At 43.5% G+C, this 20,430-nt stretch overlaps 1 pseudogene; it reads right to left on the reverse strand.

Annotated features, from left to right (window-relative positions):
- Positions 1-223: 223 nt before the first annotated feature.
- Positions 224-14,745, reverse strand: LOC124040663 (annotated as a pseudogene).
- Positions 14,746-20,430: the final 5,685 nt, after the last annotated feature.

Here is a 20,430-nt window from a genome sequence, read left to right on the forward strand (position 1 = left end):
GTAACTGCCAAAATAAAGGAAACATGGGTCTCAAAGGAGAATAAGGGTGTGTGTGCATGTCTCAGTCACCAGATCTCAACCCAAATTATGGAATTTCTCATGGAAGAATGACATTGCATCCCTCCAATAGAGTTCAATACACATGTAGAATCTATGCCAAGGCTTATTGAAACTAACATATAATAATGAAAACATAAAAGAAAAATGTATAGAACTGCTACATTCAATCTGGGAGACAACCTGAACCGTTTGGCACTCTCTTCACCAGCGAACTCAAAAAGAAAAACAGGAGGCACACTCAACACAAGCATATTATTGAAACATCTTCAATATTTCAACATGTAGTACACTGAAACTAAGCCCCTTTCTTCCTTCCTTTCTGTCTAGACTGTAAACAGGAAATTGAGTGACTTGGCGTGGGTCACCTGGTATGTTATGGTGTTAGTGTTTCTTTGCCAGGACTCACCCTGCTGCTTTGATCCTCTTGGGCCTAAAGGCCTCCACCTGTTTAAGGAGAGTCTTCATTGTCTTGCCTGTGTCTACAATGGCCTGTCAACACTCAAAGTCAAAAATACACCAAGCTGAGAGCTCACTGGTATTTAACACAAAAAAAAACAAATAAGAGTGCTGTAAAAAATAAATAATATGTGTGTGAGCATGCGCACAAGAGTGTGTTTTGTGTGTGTACAGTAGCTATGTGTGTAGCCCCAGTTGCACTGAGCAGTCTGAACCCACAGTTAAAAAGGGGACAACCAAAGTGTGACCCAGGCTAACACAGAAACCCATCTGACCCTGAACACCACTAGTGACACAGGTCAAATCAAATCAAATGTATTTACAGCATATAGCTATTCTTACATCAGCTGATACCTCAAAGTGCTGTACAGAAACCCAGCCTAAAACCCCAAACCCCAGGTGGTTTAAGTCATTCAGCTTGCGATAAAGGGGAAGCCGCATTGTGTGGCTCTATTGTGTGGCCCCTCTATTCATAACACGTGTGTGTGTGTGTGTGTGTGTGTGTGTGTGTGTGTGTGTGTGTGTGTGTGTGTGTGTGTGTGTGTGTGTGTGTGTGTGTGTGTGTGTGTGTGTGTGTGTGTGTGTGTGTGTGTGTGTGTGTGTGTGTGTGTGTGTGTGTGTGTGTGTGTGTGTGTGTTGGGGGATTGATTGTGAGGGGCATGACATTGAACACATTTCCATGTCATCCATCAATGCAACAAATGCAATGGCAGCCATTCTTGTCATACAGTCATTTATGGCATTCGATGACATAGGCCAACTAGTTCATGACACATTAGGTGCATTATTAGATGACGGCGACACTAGAAATGAGAGAGTGTATGACCTTTTAATATGGAAACCTATTCTATGATACAAAGAACAGAACAGCACAGGACTTAAAGAGGCTCATATAATAACTTCCAATAACTGCTTCGGTATCTTCCACTATTAGAAGTGCCATTTGCTTTGATTCTATACATTTTGTAACAGTATTTTGGCATTTTATTAACGTTTCTGCATAGACTACTAATGGACACAGCTCTATTCATATGCTTGTTCTAAGGATGTCTGCTTATGGTAAGCACTGACTGTTTTCATTCATTTCAAAGAGAATCTTTCCCAATGTAGAGGTCCCCATAATAGGCACACAATTACTGTGCTAAGAGGAACGTTTCTGAATCAATTCTGAGAAGGGACAATCAAGATTCCCTAATGGACAGACTCAGACAATCAATTAAAGAGTTGTGACTGTCCAATTCAGGGTTGAATTCATTAGGGCACACCATTCGCATTGGTAAACGAATAAGGAGCATTTATTATTGGATAAGTTTGTGTAGTCCTTCTTTGTTTCAGTCTGTTTTGTTCTGTTTGGTGCCTAATGAATATGACCCTGGTCTGGTAGAACTCACACCTACATACAGAGAATGAGAGCTATGAGGCAATGTCCTCCACTCCCCATGACCTTGATAAACATCTGGAGAAAGTTATGGAGTATTTGATGGATGTACTCCGAGACTCCAGTAGAGGAGAGGAAGGAAATACGCATGTTGACTCAACTCCACGATTAGGATATTATTTTTTGTAAGAGAGAACAGAGAATGGAAGCAGTTATGCATGGGTAGGAATAGTAAAGATGTATCTGCAATCTACCACATTGCTGGAAAGGAGACTGAATCAGGTTTTCCTCTAGAACTTGCCTGTGCTTAGCTCCATACCTTTTCTTTTTTATGCTGAAAAAAATGCCCTAAACTATTAGAAACAGTGGCGATTTTAGCATGTAAGTTTTGGTGAGGATTTTTTTTTTAGATGCCTGCAAGCAAAGCCCCTACACAACACAACACTAAACAATACATTAATTGGACTATAATGGTGACAAACGATGCCCACAAACTAGAGCCTACATAAAGCTGTCCCAACAGCAGAGTACCAACAGCAGTCCCAACACCTTACCACTGTTACACCTGGCTATCAGCGGAGCCTTGTCTGGAAGCGAAACAGTTCATTCAGACTCATTTACTGCTTTTTAAAAAACAGAGCTGATACGGCTGACTTGCTTAAACAAATGTGGCAATTGAGATGTACAAAATATGGCATAAGGGGACGACGAGCGTATAAGAGGCAATCCATAATTTTATATTAAGACATTAATGAGTGAGCTAGGATGGACGTCAATATAACTATTTGTTCTGCACTTTTGAAATATACAGCGACAGAATTCAGAACATGGGCCATTCTTACATTATTCTCCCTGTACACCAAGTCAGAACCGTAGGATAAATAAATAAATAAAGGGGGCATATAAGCAGACAACGAAAGCTCTTAGACTATTCGATGAGGACATTGCACCACCAAGTCAGATGAATAGGCTAAATTATGAGGGGAAAACGTACCAAATTATTAGGGTGAGGCACATGGGCTACTAACAGTTTACTGCACACCATATACTTAGTTTTACTTTCTTAGCTACAGTATACACATCTCCCTGGCATATCAAATAATTTATGCAGCAGCATACAATACATTTTTGGACTCACCTTGTTGTGCTGTGCTCACTTGAACAGGAAGGTGGTCCTTCGTGGGCAAATTTTGTCTTCAAACTTTGTCTTCAAAGTCTGTCATTCTCTGGATTTATGGTGCTTTTAAGACAACTGGGGGAAAAACAAGGTCAATTCATCTTTAGGTCGGAGCTCTAGAAAGATGTTTCAACTTGGAATTCCGAGTTGGATGACCGTTCAAAACATACTTTCCCAGTCAGAGCTAGTTTTTTTCATAGTTCCCAGTCGTCTTGAACTCACTGAGATTGAGATTTCGCAGTTCCGACTTTCCAGTTGTTTTGAAAGCGGCAGAAGTCATGCTGAATTGACAGAATGGCCAATGTTAAATGCTTATCCCTTTAAGCTAGAAAACGAGATTCTTAAACACAGACTTGGACCACACATCCACTCCATTGAATAGTAGGCTAGTGATTGCTTTGTGATGCTTGTAGTTAGCCACTGATTCCTTCAAACTACTCATTATTGAATTTGCCATTTCCAACTTGTTGTGTGATGTTTATGTCCATTGGCTGATGAGCACGGATATGTTTTTTTCTATCATTTCTTTTCACATGACAAGGATTGAAAAGGATTTGCCAATAGATTGTCGACTTGATTCATGATTATGAATGCTAGCTTGCTAGCTAAAATTTTGAAAGTGTGTCCAATCAAAGCCACTGTAGATAGAACGTGATTGACGTCATTTTATCTGTGGCCAATGACCTTGGGTCTTTTTGGATGGGCACTTTGAATATAACTCTTTGGCATCGACCAAGGGTCTTCAATTTTTGAGTTCTCCCCGTAGATTTTGCGGTGACGTAGTGTCCCCATGAGTGACAGAACACTGAGCCAATCATGGCGCAACTAGAGAACATTACCAACCCCTACGTTGCGTATTTTCTGCTGGCTGCCTCAGCACCACAGAAAGCACTGAGCTAGGCTGAAACATCTGCCTTTGGAACTACCTCACTCTAGAAAGCAAAAAAGAGACATTTGTTAGCAGCTTTATTAACTCAATGATATATTAATGTTTTTACATTGTGTAACGGCGTTCTTCGTTTGTGGAAAGAGAGTCGGACCGAAATGCAGCGTGTTGGTTACTCATGACTTTAATGAATGAAATGCGGTACATGAAATAACTGAAAGACGAAAACAACAAACGGAACGAGAAACTATTACAGCCTATCTGGTGAACACTACACAAAGACAGGAACAATCACCCACGAAATACAAAGCGAAACTCAGGCTCCCTAAATGCGGTTCCCAATCAGAGATAATGAGAATCACCTGACTCTGATTGAGAATCGCCTCAGGCAGCCAAGCCTAATACAACACCCCTAATCAGCCGCAATCCCAAAATCTACAAACCCCAAAACGAAAAACAACATATAAACCCATGTCACACCCTGGCCTACCCAAACATATAACAAAAACACAAAATACAATGACCAAGGCGTGACAGAACCCCCCCCCTAAGGTGCGGACTCCCGGACGCACCTCAAACCATAGGGAGGGTCCGGGTGGGCGTCTGTCCATGGTGGCGGCTCTGGCTCGGGACGTGGACCCCACTCCATGAATGTCCTTGTTCCTCCCCTTCGCGTCCTGGGATAATCCACCCTCTCCGCCGACCATGGCCTAATAGTCCTCACCCAGATCCCCACTGGAATGAGGGGCAGCTCGTGACTGAGGGGCAGCTCGGGACAAAGGGGCAGCTCGGGACAGAGGGGCAGCCCGGGACTGAGGGGAAGCCCCAGACTGAGGGGAAGCCCAGTACTGAGAGGAAGCCCAGCACTGAGAGCAAGCCCAGTGCTGAGAGGAAGCCCAGTACTGAGATGAAGCCCAGTACTGAGATGAAGCTCAGGCAGGTAGTAGGCTCCGGTAGATCCTGGCTGGCTGGCGGAACTGGAAGATTCTGGTTGACTAGCAGATCTGGAAGAGACTGGTTGACTGGCAGATCTGGAAGAGACTGGTTGACTGGCAGATCTGGAAGAGACTGGTTGACTGGCAGATCTGGAAGAGACTGGTTGTCTGGCAGATCTAGAAGATCATGGCTGACTGGCAGATCTAGCTGCTCTATGCAGACTGACAGCTCTGGCTGCTTCTTACAGACTGACAGCTCTGGCTGCTTCATGCAGACTGACAGCTCTGGCTGCTTCATGCAGACTGACAGCTCTGACTGCTCCATGCAGGCTGACAGCTCTGACTGCTTCATGCAGGCTGACAGCACCCTGCAGACTGGCAGATCCTGGCTGACTGGCACTTCTGGCGGGTCCTGGCAGACTGGTGGATCCTGGCTGACTGGTGGATCTAACTGATCCTGACAGACTGGCGGCACTGGGCAGACTGGCGACGCTGGGCAGACTGGGAGCACTGGTGGCGCTGGGCAGACTGGCGGTGCTGGGCAGACTGGCGACGCTGGGCAGACTGGAGACGCTGGGCAGACTGGAGAGGAGACAGGCTCTGGCTGCCCTGAACAGGCGAGGCGCACTGGAGGACTGGTGTGTGGTGCTGGAACTGGTGCTACAGGATCGAGGACACGCACAGGAAGCCTGGTGCGGGGAGCTGCCACCGGAGGACTGGAGTGTGGAGGTGGCACAGGATGGGCTTGACCGTGAAGGCGTACTGGAGATCTTGAGAGCAGTGTAGGCACAGGACGTGCAAGGCTAGGGATGTGCACAGGAGGCCTGGTGCGTGAGGCTGGCACCAACTTCACCAGCTGACTAACACGCACCTCAGGTTGAGTATAGAGCGCTAACTCAGGTGCTATCAAATCCCCGACACGATCCGTAGGACGAATATCGTATCTATAGCACCAAGCTAGCAACTCCTTCATTACTCTCCACTCCACTTTCCCCATTAACTCCTTCACAGTCTCTGCTTCGCTCACCTCTAACACCGGCTCTGGTTCTGGTCTCCTCCTTGGCTCCTCACGATAAACAAGGAGAGTTGGCTCAGGTCTATCTCCTGACTCAGCCATACTCTCCCTGAGCCCCCCCCAATACTTTTTTGGGGTGACTTTCGGGTTTCGCTCTGCGCCGCCTTGTTCTCCTTTTCGACTCCATTCGCCTATAGCCCTCTTCGCATTGCTGCAGCAAATCCCAGGCGGGCACCTGCACTCTCTCTGGGTCGGCTGCCCACCTGTCGATTTCTTCCCACGTCGTATACTCCATGCCTCTGCTGTCCATAACGTCCTCTCTTCGCTGCTGCCTGTTAACACGCTGCTCGATCCGTGAGTGGTGGGTGATTCTGTAACGGCGTTCTTCGTTTGTGGAAAGAGAGTCGGACCGAAATGCAGCGTGTTGGTTACTCATAACTTTAATGAATGAAATGCGGTACATGAAATAACTGAAAGACGAAAACAACAAACGGAACGAGAAACTATTACAGCCTATCTGGTGAACACTACACAAAGACAGGAACAATCACCCACGAAATACAAAGAGAAACTCAGGCTCCCTAAATACGGTTCCCAATCAGAGACAATGAGAATCACCTGACTCTGATTGAGAATCGCCTCAGGCAGCCAAGCCTAATACAACACCCCTAATCAGCCGCGATCCCAAAATCTACAAACCCCAAAACGAAAAACAACATATAAACCCATGTCACACCCTGGCCTACCCAAACATATAACAAAAACACAAAATACAATGACCAAGGCGTGACACATTGTTTGCAAACTGATATGTGACATGTATTAATGCCAAAATAACATGCAAAACAGTCAGAAAAATAAATAATTCACATTTAATTCTTAAAAAAGCTAAACAGTTGGGGCTCAAAACATGTGGGGCTCTACTTTACCTGTCCTGAATGACGGGTCACCACTGATTATAAACATACCCATAACATGATGCAGCCACCACTATGCTTGAAAATATGGAGAGTGGTACTCAGTAATGTGTTCTATTAGATTTGCCCCAAACATAACACTTTATATTCAGGACAAAAGTTGAATTATTTTGCAAATTTATTTTGGCAGGATTACTTTACTGCCTTGTTTGCAAACAGGATGCTTGTTTTGGAATAAAAATAATTCTGTAAATGCTTTTTTACACCTGAATTTCTCTAGGTGTGAAGATCGTTATAATAAGTGGACCAAAGTGCAGCGTAATCTGGGTTCCTCATCTTTTAATTACTTAGTGAAACTCACAGCAAAACAATAAAGAGAAACAAACAAACAAACGAACGTACGTACAGCCTTGTAGGGCTCAAAAGCAACAATACAAAAACAGGATCCCACAAACAACAGGTGGGAAAAGGCTGCCTAAATATGATCCCCAATCAGAGAAAATGATAGACAGCTGCCTCTGATTGGGAACCATACCAGGCCAACATAGAAATACAAAAACTAGACTACACATAGAAATAATAAACTAGAACACCCCCCAGTCATGCCCTGACCTTGCCCTGAAGGCTTTCTATGGTCAGGACGTGACACTAGGCTTGCCATAACAAAGGGGTTGAATACTTATTGGCATTTCAGCTTTTCATTTTTTATTCATTTGTGCAAATTTCGAAAAACATAATTCCAATTTGACATTAAGAGGTATTGTGTGTAGGCCAGTGAAGATCAGCAATTAGAAGAGTAATAGTTTACACACACATGAAGGTGCCCATAAGCAATCATTTCTGATTAAAAACACAAATGTGGATATAGCATTTTGGGGAAAAAGTCTTTACAATGGGTACGACTCCATAACCACATGAAATGCAGGTAACTGACAAAATAAAGGAAACACCAACGTGAAGTGTCATAATAGGGCGTTAGACCACCACGAGCCAGAACAGCTTCAATGCACCTTGACAAGTGCTTGAAACTCTATTGGAGGGATGCAACACCATTCTTCCAAAAATAAATAGAATCATTAGGGGTTTTGTTGATGATGGTGGAAAAGCTGTCTCAGGCGCTACTTCAAAATCTCCCGTAAGTGTTCAATTGGGTTGAGATCTGGTGACAGATGGCCATGGAATATGGTCTACACCATTTTCATGCTCATCAAACCATTCAGTATCCACTCGTGCCTTGTGGATGCGAGCATTGTCATCCTATGGGGCATAGCCATGGTAGCCAAAGTAAGGCCTGCCCAGAATTTTTATACATGACTCTAAGCATGATGGAATGTTAGTTGCTTAATTACCTCAGGAACCACGCCTATCTCTCATTTACTCAAGTGTTTCCATTATTTTGGCAGTTACCTGTAATTATGCACATCATATATTGAGTGTCAGAAAAATATCAATGTTAAAACAATGTTACACAAACACATTTCGGACAATGGTAAGCATTAAAAAAAGTACATGCCTATGCCCACACAAAGGCACTATGAAGACTAACATGGCATGGGACATATATGGATTTAGAGGTAGAATACAGTACTACTCAATAAGTGTTTCCCTAGACAAAGTGATCCATTATGAAAAAGTTTTGTTTTCTTCTCGTTGCAGAGGAACGGAACATTCCTGATATTGCAAAAAGTCTATCAGAGGCATGCCTCCCACTGTTGACCTATTGCCCTATGCAGGCAGGGACAGCCAGCCAATACCAGACATCACATGTTGCAGAAGAAATAAGGTGGCCAATCATATTGGACAAAACAAGGGCTTTCTACTCAGTCGTCCAGGGGCATGATCCAACTCTTCCTGATTATTAATGCTAGCGGTGTGTGACTTATTACTTTATATTGGTGATTACACAAGGCATGTCTAAATAATGCCTTGCTTATCTGACTAGAAAGTCTGTGTCTTCTCTCTCTCTGTGGCTCTCTGTCCGCTTGCATTGTCTGCAATTTAGCATGGATGTGTGTTTGAGGAACTTTTGACGCAAATATGAACTAAGGTATTCTCAAGACTCAAGAGAAGACAATAGACATCCCAATCCTAAACATCCTGCCTGAAAACAAATGTATCTACGTACAGTGGTAGTGCTGTACTGTACTTTAATTTCATGTGAAGAATGCAGTCAAGCAGAAATTAAGCCATGCTGAGTTGATGCTTTGTCTGTCTTTCTGGGGCTCAGTAGTTCCATTAACTTCTTCAAGAAAGTAAACAATTACTAATCTTAATCCTCAATCCAGATTCCAGACAGTGTAAACTATATGGGTAGAAACTGGAATCTCTCGTTAGTATCTACAATACATCAGTGGTAGATATTGTGTCAACTTTCCCTAGGCCTCAATTACTTAACAATCCACAGTTTTACTCTATGTACAAGAGTCAGTACCTGTCTCAAAGAAACAATAAACTACATAGTAACTGTAAATGACTTCACACACAGTCCTAGCATAATCTGTGTATAAAAGCAACATAGAAATGAGTTAAACTCACCATCCCATAACTCATCAGTGGTTCAGCATTTTCTTACACACTAAATATCTGAGCCACGCCTCTCTAAAGGCTGTGTCAGTGTGTGTGTCTGATTTATATCAGCAGCGTCTCCCTCGCTGACCTATGATCCCATTAATGGCTGGACAGACAGACAGACAGACAGACAGACAGACAGACAGACAGACAGACAGACAGACAGACAGACAGACAGACAGACAGACAGACAGACAGACAGACAGACAGACAGACAGACAGACAGACAGACAGACAGACAGACAGACAGACAGACAGACAGACAGACAGACAGACAGACAGACAGACAGACAGACAGACAGACAGACACTGCAGAATAGTGACAAACTAAGCCAATGTCTTGTTCTCCCAAGACAATGAGCAATGATGCTATGTTTCTAGTATGACATCAGCAGCTATTTAAGCAAACAAACTTTGTATGTCGCAAATATAATATACAGTGTATACTTTAATGGGTGGAAGGAGAATTGGTAGCAGCAGTTTGCCAGAAATAGTGATAAATTCTAGTCCTGACAGAAGAGGAAAGATGTGGTCATAGCTTTGTCACATGTCCAGGTTGTGGATTAAATCTAATCAAGGCCATAACTAACCACGGTCTTTGAGTTCAGCTCCAAAATTTGGGGAGGCTGAATGTGGGGAAGACTGCCACCTTTTGGTTGTTTAGAGATACTGCCCAACTCTTTCTCAGTTCAGAATAACAACAACTACTACGAAGAAGCACCACGATCATATCAACTGCTTTCAAGACACATCATTTACTTTTAAGTGAGAACAGGTCATAGAACCGGTCATAGTAGGGTGCTGCAGCACCCCCTGATAAGTAAAAAAACAACATATATATTAATTTAAACCAATCATTTTAATAAATCAATACAAATGATTTGCCAAGTCAGTGAACTAGGCCTTTGTTACTCCTGTACTAATGTAGAAAAACTCTCGTCAGCATCCCCCCTCCCCCAGAGCCCCCGCCACCCCATTGACAGCACCCCAACCCAAAACATCTTCAGTATGTGGATTTGTAAGGCTCATAACTATATCTGCTCACAGCTTGTCTGGTATGTGTTATATTTCCTGTGTACAGCAGTGCTACTCACCTTTCCCGTCAGGAAAGAGAGGTCTTCTGCTCCAGTGATTTGGAGATCCTCTATTGACTGGTCATTCTACAAGAAAGGGAAAGAAAAACAAACAATCATTTGAATTCATTTGGATTTGGTCAAGTGTGGTGTAAGAGCTCACAGTAATACAACATTAATTACAATAATATTATGGATATATATATTTTTTAAACTGATAGAACATAACGTGTGTACAACAGCCCTGTAGGCCTAAATGCTTTATACGGTATATGCCAGCTGGAAATGACTACAGGCATGACCAGGCACACATAGACCAGAGAAAGAAACACTACAATCTCAAACCATGACACTTTTATCTGGGAGTCTTATGACTGAATGGATCATGAAGGCGTATTTTCTACATCGTGAAGCTTCCTGTCCACTTGTCCAGCATCAAATAAGAACAAGTTGGTTATTTAAGTCCTTACCACATTGAGACGGATGAAGTTGACACTAATGGGCAGTGTGGGCAGTGTGGGCAGTGTGAGCAGTGTGAGCAGTGTGGGCAGTGTGGGCAGTGTGAGCAGTGTGGGCAGTGTGGGCAGTGTGAGCAGTGTGAGCAGTGTGGGCAGTGTGGGCAGTGTGAGCAGTGTGGGCAGTGTGGGCAGTGTGGGCAGTGTGGGCAGTGTGAGCAGTGTGGGCAGTGTGAGCAGTGTGGGTAGTGTGAGCAGTGTGGGCAGTGTGGACAGTGTGGGTAGTGTGAGCAGTGTGGGTAGTGTGAGCAGTGTGGGCAGTGTGAGCAGTGTGGGCAGTGTGAGCAGTGTGGGTAGTGTGAGCAGTGTGGGTAGTGTGAGCAGTGTGGGCAGTGTGAGCAGTGTGGGCAGTGTGGACAGTGTGGGTAGTGTGAGCAGTGTGGGTAGTGTGAGCAGTGTGGGCAGTGTGGGCAGTGTGGGCAGTGTGGGCAGTGTGGGCAGTGTGAGCAGTGTGGGCAGTGTGAGCAGTGTGGGCAGTGTGGGCAGTGTGGGCAGTGTGAGCAGTGTGGGCAGTGTGAGCAGTGTGAGCAGTGTGGGCAGTGTGAGCAGTGTGGGTAGTGTGAGCAGTGTGAGCAGTGTGGGCAGTGTGAGCAGTGTGGGCAGTGTGGGTAGTGTGAGCAGTGTGAGCAGTGTGGGCAGTGAGAGCAGTGTGGGTAGTGTGAGCAGTGTGAGCAGTGTGGGCAGTGTGAGCAGTGTGGGCAGTGTGGGCAGTGTGGGCAGTGTGAGCAGTGTGAGCAGTGTGAGCAGTGTGAGCAGTGTGGGCAGTGTGAGCAGTGTGGGCAGTGTGAGCAGTGTGGGCAGTGTGGGCAGTGTGAGCAGTGTGGGCAGTGTGAGCAGTGTGGGCAGTGTGGGCAGTGTGGGCAGTGTGGGCAGTGTGAGCAGTGTGGGCAGTGTGAGCAGTGTGGGCAGTGTGGGCAGTGTGAGCAGTGTGGGCAGTGTGGGCAGTGTGAACAGTGTGGGCAGTGTGAGCAGTGTGGGCAGTGTGAGCAGTGTGAGCAGTGTGGGCAGTGTGAGCAGTGTGGGCAGTGTGGGCAGTGTGAGCAGTGTGGGCAGTGTGGGCAGTGTGGGCAGTGTGAGCAGTGTGGCCAGTGTGGGCAGTGTGGGCAGTGTGAGCAGTGTGGGCAGTGTGGTGGGAGTTGCAGCTCAGTGCATTGATACTCTCCACCAGGTTGGCACAGAACTGATACCCGGCTTTCAGCACACATAGCACGACGATGTCATGGTCGCCCAAGTACCCATGATGTTACGGGCAAGACACTCTGTCCTGCAACACAAGTATGTCAAAGATGAGAGGGTGTTACTCAATCCAAGCTCTCTCCAAGATGCCCTCCATCTCTCTATCTGTTTATCTGTCGTTGGGCTATCAGGATTGTATCTTCAAACTCACTGATAATATCCTGATAAGAAATTGTCCTTTGTTCTGTTTGACCACTGAGGACTACAGATGTATGACCTTTTAAACCACAAATGCTGCATTGCAGGAAAATTGTTCTGCAACAGGGTGATCAAATTAAGATCCTACATCTGTATGAAGGACTGAAAGTCTTGTAGTTTCCCCATGTCAGTGCTCACATATTTACCAACTAAATTGGTAAATAGGCCTTCTGCATTGATGCTAAATATTTGACCTGTCCATGATGATGCCATATGGGATGAAAAACCCTCTAGATCCCCAGAGTAGGGTTTTGGATAGTTAAAAAGCTCTAAACTGTAACCTGGCCAGTCATGATCTTGGAGGGAAAATATAATAGTCATTCAAATATTTGCATGCAGTTTAAAGTGACAAGTGAAGTCCATACCAGGCATCTAACAGGCATGTGTAATAATTATGTAACAAGCAACCAAAGTCATTTTGTTTGTTTGTAGTAGGTTGTTTTTTTGTAGTAGGCACATTTATATGTAACATATTTAACAGCAAGTATCCACGTCAAAGTGATCACTAATTCAGGGTACATCCCATAGCCAGGTATGCATTCTTTTCCAAACAATCTTATTGTATTTACCACAATTCCTCCACTTTTCTGGAAACCAAATAGGTTTTTATTTTAATTTAATTTGAGCTTTATTTATACAGGTTTTTGTTATTGAGATAACATCTCTTTTCCAAGAGAGACCTGGTCCAATAGCAACAGGGGGAGCAACATTTCAGACAAAACAACTTACATACACTAACACAACACTAAACAAAACTATTAACACATCTTCAGTACAACAAAAACATGTTACGTTAAAAACACGAAAGTCTTGACTAAAAACAGCTGTCCTAAAGACATTTACACTCATCTATGATATGTACATCGATCAAGTGTTTAAACTCCACCAACAAAACTAGATCATCAAATTTTAAAATGTTCAGGAGACAATTCCAGGACCATGGAGCAAAGTAACTAAAGCTATTTCTACCATGACCTGTTCTAATTCTTGGTACTGTTAGAAGCAAATGAGAATGGGATCGTAATTGATATTTATTTACCGACCTGACTAAAAAAGAACGGAGATAAAATGGCATTTTACCCAATATGGCCTGATAAATCAGTGTATACCAGTGTTTAAGCCTACGCAAGGTCAGTGACGACCAGCCACCAGCGCTGTAGAGATCACAATGATGTGTTAGACGTTTTCAAACAAACAAACAAACAAACAAACATACAGCCTTGTAGGGCTCAAAAGCAACAATACAAAAACAAGATCCCACAAACCACAGGTGGGAAAAGGCTGCCTAAATATGATCCCCAATCAGAGACAACGATAGACAGCTGCCTCTGATTGGGAACCATACCAGGCCAACATAGAAATACAAAAACTGGACTACACATAGAAATAATAAACTAGAACACACCCCCAGTCACGCCCTGACCTACTCCACCATAGATGTATCAATAATCCATCCAATTGCTAGTATTTCAATCTTCAAGATCCCTATAAACACCCAGAGCAATATTATTGGTGTCTTTTTTTAGGCACTAACTCTGCCATGATTTGTTGGGCAAAGCCTATGGGCAAATTAATCTAGTTTTTGTAGGGTTTTGGATAAACACCAAAAATATGGTCCTTGTCTGGAGTCTGGAGATTTTATACATTTTGTTTTATGAGACATTCTTCATCAGCTCATGTCACTTTTAAACATTTGTATTTGAAGCATTGATGTCATAAAACATGCACATAAAGCACACAAAGGCTTCATAATTCATAAAGGTCATGTTAAGTGACTGCTATTATCTCATAGAACAAAACTTATAAGATCTCCTAAGCCTGTGTCAGACCTCATTTTCAGTATTTTTCCCCAAAACCGTATTCTTTCTCCATTCATTTTCCCTATAGGAATGGCTGAACGAACCAATGGTAACTCATTTCCGGTTTTTAGGATTACAAACTGGCGTGCTCTGTACTGAGGGAAATGGATTAACATTGCCATCTTGCGGTATGAAAACAAACTTGCACACAGCCCCTCATGTAGTGGTGAATGTACACCCATTCACCACAAGAGGGAACTCTGCAAGATAGATAATAAAGGGCCACACCACACACACACACACACACACACACACACACACACACACACACACACACACACACACACACACACACACACACACACACACACACACACACACACACACACACACACACACACACACACACACACACACACACACACACACACACACACACACACACACACACACACACACACACACACAGTTATCTGTTATACTGTTACACACGCACACACACACCAAACTGCAGTGCAGACCTCTGCTTCATGGTCCACAGGCCCCACACATGTACCAAACACTATTCTTCCATGGTCCCTTTTAAACATTTCACCATATAAATCCACCTTTAATTTTAATCCGTCTTTGTGATTACTCTAATGAGCCAAATTCTAAGATTCCAAGGCCCCTTTCCCCTCCCATGAAACCGTACGGGATCCTTTTTGTTCATTTTGTGTAGCAGCAGGAGATCCGTTGTGGAATAGCTCTGTCGCTCCACATTAGTGGCGTCTGCTGGGAGTTGTTTAGGAGGGTTGGACAAGGTGTCTGGGCCACCCTCCTGCGCCGTGCAGCGCGGAGTGGGCCCATCCACATCCACGGCAGCTGTAATTATTAAACAGGGGTGTAATAACAGCTGGAGAGACAGATGTCAACAGAGAGAAACATTTGATTTCTATCAGACAGTTTAGTGTGTCACCTCTAAAGAATGGAGTAATTTAACACTCATCTAATATGGTGTTGCAGCCAGGGTTCCTGAAAATTATTTAAATGACTCAAAGCTTGTAGTCTGTATGAGTTCACCTTTTCTACTTCACAAACAACATAACACAAAAACACCAAAACAAAATGCCCACTATACAAAACTTTATCTTCAAAGTTCTGTCAAATGTCTCAGATTTTTATTTAACTTATAATAATAACATAAAGTGCCTTCAGAAATTATTCAGACCCCTTGACTTTTTCCACATTGTTGTGTTACAGTCTGAATTGAAAATGTATTAAATTGCGATTTTGTGTCACTGACCTACACATAATGATATAATAATAATAATAACCATATAATGTCAAAGTGGAAATATGTTTTTAGACATTTTTACAAATTAATCAAAAAATGAAAAGCTGAAATGTCTTGAGTCAATAAGTATTCACCCCCTATCGTTCTGGCAAGCCTAAATAAGTTCAGAAGGAAACATTTGCTTAACAGGTCACATAATTAGGGGCTCCCGAGTGGCGCAGCGGTCTAAGGCACTGCATCTCAGTACTAGAGGCATCACTGCAGACCCTGGTTTGATTCCAGGCTGTATCACAACAGGCTGTGATTGGGAATCTTATAAGGCAGCTCACAATTGGCCAAGCGTCGTCCGGGTTAGGGTTTGGCCGGGGTAGGCCGTCATTGTAAATAAGAATGTGTTCTTAACTGACTTGCCTAGTTAAATCAAAGTAAAATAATGTGTTGCATGGACTCACTGTGTGCAATAATAGTGTTTAACATGATTTTTGAATGACTACCTCATCTCTGTACCCCAAACATACAATTGTCTCTAAGGTTCCTCAGTTGAGCAGTACATTTCAAACACAGATTCAACCACAAAGATGAGGCACCTGGTATATTAAAATAACAACAACAATGGCATTTTATTTTATTTAGCTCTTTTTACCCCTTTTTCATGATACCCAATTGGTAGTTACAGTCTTGTCTCATCGCTGCAACTCCCGTACAGACTCGGGAGAGGCGAAGATCGAAAGCCATGCGTCCTTCGAAACATGACCCTGCCAAGCCGCGCTGCTTCTTGACACACAACTCGTTTCACCTGAAAGCCAGCCGCACCACTGTGTCGGAGGAAACACCGTCCAACTGGCGACTATGTCAGCGTGCATGCACCTGGCCCACCACAGGAGTCGCTAGAGTGCGATGGGACAAGAACACCCCAGCCGGCCAAATCCTCCCCTAACCCAGATGATGCTGGGCCAATTGTGCGCCACCTCATGGGTCTCCCGATCGCGGCCAGCTGCGACATAGCCTGGGATCAAACGCGGATCTGTAGTGACACCTCTAGCATTGTGATGCAGTGCCTTAGACCACTGCACCACTCTGGAGGCCCGATCAGCAACCAACTTGACAGAGCTTTAAGAATTTTCAAAAGAATAAATGTGCAAATATTGTACAATCCAGGTGTACAAAGCTCTTAGAGACTTACCCCGAAAGACTCATAGCTGTAATCGCTGGCAAAGGTGATTCTAACATGTATTGACTCAGGAGTGTGAATACTTACGTACAAAAATATATTTCTGTATTTCCTTTTCAATACATTTGCAAACATTTCTAAAAACATGTTTGCACTTTGTCATGGTTATTGTGTGTAGATGGGTGAGAAAAATACAACTTCTGAATTCAGGCTGTAACACAACAAAATGTGGAATAAGTCAAGGTGTCATGTATTGTCATATTATTTCTTGTTCCTGTTCTTTCTCTTCACTCCGTCTCCCTCTGCTGGTCGTATTAGGTTACCTTCTCTTCCTCTCCTTTCCCCAGCTGTTCCTCATATTCTCTAACTACCTCGTTCACCCTTTTCCCACCTGTTCCTTTTTTCCCTCTGATTAGGTCTCTATTTCTCTCTCTGTTCCTGCTTCTGTCTTTGTCAGATTCTCGTTTGAGTTTCTCATGCCAGAACCAAACTATCGTCTCGTTTGCTTCACCCTTGTCCCGTCGGTATCTGCCTGTTCATCTGATGCTACGTGTGATCAGGTACCTCTGTCCTCTACGACCCGCGCCTACCCAGAGAGACCAGCAGTCTGTCGCCGCTACCCAGCTATTCTCCTCTGCTGCTAAGAAGGGGACTCTAACCCAGCTATTCTCCTCAGCTGCTAAGAAGGGGACTCTTCTGTAAATATCAGAAGGACTTTATGATTCATTTGTCGCCCTCTCTGCGGGTTGTCTATTTTGCCATTATATACATCTGAAGAGGATCTATGTCTTCCCTGTGTTTTGACATTAAAGGACTCTGTATTTGTTAAACTGCTTTTGGGTCCTCACTCACGTGCACAACACAAGGGGTATGAATACTTTCTGAAGGCACTGCATCTAAAGGGATGTAACTAGACAGCTCAGTCCTCCAGTTTGTTATAGTATGATGCTTTCCAATTCATGGCTACACATTTTCCTGCCGAAATTAAGCCTAGATTACAAAACCTTCTCTGATATTGATCACCAATATTTACACTTCCCAACAGATATAATAGTGGAGATGGATGAATCCAAACTCCGAGACACAATGAAATGATAGTGCATAGGTTACATTATCCCAAAATGGTGTCAGTTTGTCACAGGACAACAGCATATGTAATAGGTTCCTTTGTACATCTCCAACAGAGATGCTACATTTCTGGGTGTGTTACATGTATTCTGGCAGGAGTGTAGTAAGACCTATGAATTATCTTAAATTGCAGTAGTTTATGTCTTAGGTTGTAGGAGCAGGTGTTAGCATTTTCACATACAGTGCCTTGCGAAAGTATTCGGCCCCCTTGAACTTTGCCACATTTCAGGCTTCAAACATAAAGATATAAAACTGTATTTTTTGTGAAGAATCAACAACAAGTGGGACACAACAATGAAGTAAAACGACATTTATTGGATATTTCAAACTTTTTTAACAAATCCAAAACTGAAAAATTGGGCGTGCAAAATTATTCAGCCCCTTTACTTTCAGTGCAGCAAACTCTCTCCAGAAGTTCAGTGAGGATCTCTGAATGATCTAATGTTGACCTAAATGACTAATAATGATAAATACAATCCACCTGTGTGTAATCAAGTCTCCGTATAAATGCACCTGCACTGTGATAGTCTCAGAGGTTCGTTAAAAGCGCAGAGAGCATCATGAAGAACAAGGAACACACCAGGCAGGTCCGAGATACTGATGTGAAGAAGTTTAAAGCTGGATTTGGATACAAAAAGATTTCCCAAGCTTTAAACATCCCAAAGAGCACTGTGCAAGCGATAATATTGAAATGGAAGGAGTATCAGACCACTGCAAATCTACCAAGACCTGGCCGTCCCTCTAAACTTTCAGCTCATACAAGGAGAAGACTGATCAGTGATGCAGCCAATAGGCCCATGATCACTCTGGATGAACTGCAGAGATCTACAGCTGAGGTGGGAGACTCTGTCCATAGGATAAACAATCAGTCGTATATTGCACAAATCTGGCCTTTATGGAAGAGTGGCAAGAAGAAAGCCATTTCTTAAAGATATCCATAAAAAGTGTTGTTTAAAGTTTGCCACAAGCCACCTGGGAGACACACCAAACATGTGGAAGAAGGTGCTCTGGTCAGATGAAACCAAAATTGAACTTTTTGGCAACAATGCAAAATGTTATGTTTGGCGTAAAAGCAACACAGCTCATCACCCTGAACACACCATCCCCACTGTCAAACATGGTGGTGGCAGCATCATGGTTTGGGCCTGCTTTACTTCAGCAGGGACAGGGAAGATGGTTCAAATTTATTTGAAGATGGATGGAGCCAAATACAGGACCATTCTGGAAGAAAACCTGATGGAGTCTGCAAAAGACCTGAGACTGGGACGGAGATTTGTCTTCCAACAAGACAATGATCCAAATCATAAAGCAAAATCTACAATGGAATGGTTCAAAAATAAACATATCCAGGTGTTAGAATGGCCAAGTCAAAGTCCAGACCTGAATCCAATCGAGAATCTGTGGAAAGAACTGAAAACTGCTGTTCACAAATGCTCTCCATCCAACCTCACTGAGCTCGAGCTGTTTTGCAAGGAGGAATGGGAAAAAATTTCAGTCTCTCGATGTGCAAAACTGATAGAGACATACCCCAAGTGACTTACAGCTGTAATCGCAGAAAAAGGTGGCGCTACAAAGTATTAACTTAAAGGGGCTGAATAATTTTGCATGCCCAATTTTTCAGTTTTTGATTTTTTTTTAAAGTTTGAAATATCCAATAAATGTCGTTCTACTTCATGATTGTGTCCCACTTGTTGTTGATTTTTCACAAAAAATACAGTTTTATATCTTTATGTTTGAAGCCTGAAATGTGGCAAAAGGTCGCAAAGTTCAAGGGGGCCGAATACTTTCGCAAGGCACTGTATCTGTGACCAATGGTTCTCCTCAATTTCTTCCTTTAGATCGGTTTCCCATTTTGTCCTTAAAGGTTCTGAAACATCAGGTAGAGATTCAATCAACCACTGATATAACTTGGCTGTCACGACTTCCGCTGAAGTTGGTCCCTCTCCTTGCTCGGGCGGCGTTCGGTGGTAGACGTCACCGACCTTCTAGCCATCACTGATCCATTTGTTCATTCTCCATTGGTTTTGTCTGGTCTTCCATCACACCTGGTTCCAATCCCATCAATTACATGTTGTGTATTTAACCCTCTGTTTCCCCCTCATGTCCTTGTCGGTGATTGTTTATTGTAAGTGTATGTGTACGTCTATACTGGTGTGTGTCGGGTTATGTTACCCATTGATTTGTACTGTTATGTTTTCTGGTGGGTTTTTGTAAATAAACTGCGCCGTTGGAAACAGTTATTTCTCTCCTGCGCCTTACTTCTCTGCCACCAGTTAAACACCCCTTACATTGGCAATCAACTTCTTTAGCGTAGCAGCATCTTTCAGTATTGTCTCTATGCTAGATGCATTAGGTTAATCCAGATGTCATGTTTTGTCATATATTGTCTTGTCCTTGTGCTTTCCCTTCTGTTCGTTTCCCCCTGCTGGTCTTATTAGGTTCGTACCCTTTTTCTATCCCTCTCTCTCCCCCTCCCTCTCTCTCTTCTCTCTATCGTTCCGTTCCTGCTCCCAGCTGTTCCTCATTCTCCTAACTCACTCATTTACTCTTTTCACACCTGTCCCCTATTTTGCCCTCTGATTAGAGCCCTATTTCTCCCCTTGTTTTCCGCTTCTGTCCTTGTCGGATCCTTGTATGATGTT

Source organism: Oncorhynchus gorbuscha, linkage group LG08 (genome assembly GCF_021184085.1).
Source record: "Oncorhynchus gorbuscha isolate QuinsamMale2020 ecotype Even-year linkage group LG08, OgorEven_v1.0, whole genome shotgun sequence".
NCBI lineage: Eukaryota > Metazoa > Chordata > Actinopteri > Salmoniformes > Salmonidae > Oncorhynchus > Oncorhynchus gorbuscha.